A 4,078-nucleotide genomic window follows, 5' to 3' on the forward strand; every position below is an offset into this window, starting at 1 on the left:
GACCAGAAACAGGGTGGACGTGAGTGGAAAGTTGCACAGTCTGCAGGAGAAGCCCGAGCTTCCCAGTATACCAAGCTCTGCCTCTCCTACAGGCTCCCACACTGAGGCCCAGGGGACAGGTGACTCCCTGCGCGAGGCTCTGAGCCAAGGAGCAAAGACGGCGGCGGTGGCGCAGGAGCCCAGTCCGCGCGCAGCGGGCCGGGCCGGGAGGAGCGGAGCGGGGTACGCCTCGGACCACGGGCACACGGGGGCGCCATGGGCCCGCAGCGAGCCCGAGAGGCCGGGCCCGCGGACTCGCAAGCTCCCCGATTCTTCTTCGAGAACCAAGGGGAGCCCGGGGCTCTCCGGGAGGGCGGCGAGGGTAGCAGGGAGCCGCGCAGGCTCCACACTTGAAACCTGAAGTGGCTGCTGCCTCGCCCGCCCCCCAGGGTGATGACCTTCCGGAGCTTCCTCTGCTGCCCGATGGATTCGAACACAGACATGGCGTCATCCGGGCACTCGGAGCGTCTTGGAGCTTCACCTGTGCTGTTGATACTGTAGTTGTGGGCTGTGTGTCCCCTCCCCTCCTAACCCCTCCCGGTGTTTTCCGGCGCACATCGACCCCAGACGTGCTCTACTCCCACGAATCTTAATGGCAGCGGATGTCTAATCTTTATCCAGCGAGGTGGCTGGGTAAAGTCCACTTGGCGCTTAATCGTTGCGCCACCAAGACTCGTGTTGCCCCCAGTTCCTAAGACCTCCCCAAATGCAATCCAGGATGCAGGCTCACTAGGGAAACTGAGCCGCTGTGAAGAGTGGAAAACGCTTCCACACTGTAAAACGCCCTTCATGGATGCGAACACACAAGGCAAGGAGGATCAGGCCCTTTTTAGAGAGCCATGCAGTCTGTCCCCCTGCAGAGTCCTACTGGGAGCCCGGTTTCTCCACGTGGGCACCCCACAACCCTAACTTCACAGCCTCCTCGGAGGCAGGTAGGGTGTGGGAAGAGTCGACCCCTTCTTCGGCAGGCAGAGATCGGAGATCTCCATGGGAGATAATTAAGTGTTTGGGGGACTGACCCCTCCCAGGACTGGGGTTCTGTTCTCAGTCTCTGACTGGCGGGGCCACAGGATTCCTGTTGGAAGCCGAGCTCTGGAAGCAGAGGAAGGGTGCACTCAGACTTCTGGCCCCAATAGATCTGCAGCCTCCACCTGTGCCTAATCCCTGGGGCCAGCCCAGAGGAGACTGGCCCATCGTGCCAAGCCATGTCCTTGGTGCCCCTGTTTGTACACATACAATCAACTCTCTGTCCATTTGTCCTACTGGGGTGGCTGCTTGTGTGTGACTGTGACACTGGAGTGGATGCCATTGGTATTTCCAATATCAGCTGGGTCACCCAGAGTGGACAGGTTTTGGCAAAGCATGCCAGACCAAGACAGACTAGGAAGAAGGACCTGGCGATCTACTTCAGGGCAAGGGGCAGGGGCGGTGAAAACCTCGGACTAGCAGTGGACATTGTCTGATGTAGTGCCATGAAATGAGTCCCCCGCCTGGAAAGCGCTGAACATACTACCGGGGAAGAGCCGTTCTACTCAAGGTAGAGTGGCCCTTACTGAGCTTGGATCGAGGCAAGTTCGGGGACCCTCATTTACTGACTCAAAATGAGAAGAAATTGCTGCAAATGTCCATTCCTGAATGGAGCTTGGAATGTATGACATACGAATTTAGGAAAATGTAAAAAATGAAATGGAGCACTTAGGTATGGCACCCATTAGAGCAGCAAAATAGACCTGTGTTGGCTATTTGGAAGCAGACAAACCGGATCCATTGTCCCGGGAACGGCAAATTGAAGAGGAACCGTGTGGAACCCATTGTCCAAAAGGACATTTCAAGGTCTACCTTGAAGTCGGTGATAGGGCAATATCCATATGTATGGGATGACTAGCTACAATAACTATTATTCAAATGTGTGCGATAATCGCTAATGCCAAAGATGGAGGACTTGACGTTTTTGCCAACATCTCCAGCCAGAAATTGACCCAACAGGCAATCGAGACACACAGATAATACTGGTGATTGGAATGCAAAAGTTGGAAAGAAACCAAAAAATGGATCAGTAATTGGAATATATGAACTTGGTGATAAAAACAAGGTTGGAAATCACATGATAGAATTTTGAATGACAAGTCCCCTAATCCACTTAATAAGTTTTTTCAAAAAGGTAATTTGCCAGATGGAATTTACAAGAATTAAGTTGAATCCATCTCTGGAAAGAAGCAATGGAGAAGCTCAATACCATCAGTCAAAACAAGGCCATGGGTTGATGATGGCACACATCATCAGTTGCTCATACACAAGTTCAAGTTGAAGGTGAAGAAAATTAAAACAAGTCCACAAGATCAAAAGTACAACCTTGAGTATATTCCAATAGAATTTAGAGACCATCTAAAAAATTTACATGACAAGACCAGAAGACTTCTGGGATGATATCAAGGACATCGTACTTGAAGAAAGCAATAGATTATTAAAGGGCAGAAGACCGAGTTGTTATCAGAAGAGACTCTCGAGCAGAGTAGTTAAATGGATGGGAGACACGACGATGTAAATGAACTCAACTGATATCAAAGGGCAGCTTGAGAAGACAGAAATGAAATGTCAAAGATGTGGAGTTAGAAAACCAAGAAGGGAATACGTTGATGAACACTTTTCACATGGAAACTGTTGAAGAAGCAATTCAAGCCTTGAGTTGCAACACTGAAGGAGTCTATGAGCAAAACATTGAATGATGCAGGAAGCATCATAAGAAGATGAAGATAATAGAGTCATTGTACCAAAAAGAATCGGTCTTCCCTTCCAAGAGTTAGCATATGATCAAAAATCATTAAAAGAAGAATTTCAAGCTTCATGTAAATCATCGGCAAAAATAAGGCTCAAGAAATTGATAGAATTGCAATTAAGATATTTCAACAAACAGACCCAACACTGAAATCACTAACTTAATCCTTTAGACCAGTGGTTCTCAACCTTCCTAATGCCGCAACTCTTTAATACAGTTCCTCATGTTGTGGTGACCCCCAAGCACAAAATTATTTTCGTTGCTACTTCCTAACTATAATTTTGCTACTGTCCTGAATCGGGTGACCTCTGTGAAAGGGATCACTTGACCCCCAAAGGGTTGAGACCCAAAGGTTGAGAACCACTGATCTAGGCAAGAAAAAGACTGGATGAGAGCCATATATGTGCCTATTCCAAAGAAAGGTGATCCACCAGAATGTGGAAATTTTAAAGAATATGATTAATATCACATGCAAGTGAAATTATGCTGAAGATAAACTAAAACAGTTGCAGCAGTCTATCCACAGGGAACTGCCAGGGATTCAAGCTGGATTCAGAAGAGGATCAGGAACAAGCGATATCAATGTTGGTGTCAGATGGATCTTGGCTGAAAGCAGAGAATACCAGAAAGATACTTACTTATGTTTGCTGACTGTGCACACGCATTTGACTGCGTAGGATCATAACAAGCTACAGTTGTTACATAATCTGTTGTCAATCTGAGACTTAAGAGTGAAGGGGTGGAGCTGAGCAGACGACCGAGAGAGGAACATCTCCTCGCCCTGTTGCTCGCCATGTCTGGTTCTTCCAGTGTCGCCGCCATGAAGAAAGTGGTTCAGCAGCTCCGGCTGGAGGCTGGGCTCAACCATGTGCAAGTTTCCCAGACAGCTGTAGATTTGAAACAATTTTGTCTGCAGAATGCTCAACATGACCTCCTGCTGACTGGAGCATCCTTCAAGGACAAATCCCTTTAGACTCCAGAAAGTCTGTTAATTTTTGTAGTAAGATGAATCTTTCAAAGGTTTCCTAAGCGACTTCTCATGAACCAGTGACTATTTAAGGAGAGCTCAATTTGAAGCTTGCACAAAACCTTGTCTTCACAGTTACATGTGCCATACTATACAAACTTCTACTTCTGTCAGTCCTTCATATCTACCTCTCTGAATTTTCATAAATTTCTATTTCACAAGGGTTGTTTTATATACACTGGCATCTGCATACAATAAAATATGTAGTACAAAAAAAAAAAGAGTGATGGGGTGGC

General features: G+C 47.6%; 1 pseudogene; it reads left to right on the top strand.

The window, feature by feature from the left end:
* Positions 1 to 3,608: 3,608 nt before the first annotated feature.
* Positions 3,609 to 3,816, top strand: LOC115870125 (annotated as a pseudogene).
* The last annotated feature ends 262 nt before the right edge of the window (positions 3,817 to 4,078 follow it).

This window comes from Echinops telfairi, unplaced genomic scaffold (assembly GCF_000313985.2).
Source record: "Echinops telfairi isolate 266 unplaced genomic scaffold, ASM31398v2 ScPeMD7_443;HRSCAF=831, whole genome shotgun sequence".
NCBI lineage: Eukaryota > Metazoa > Chordata > Mammalia > Afrosoricida > Tenrecidae > Echinops > Echinops telfairi.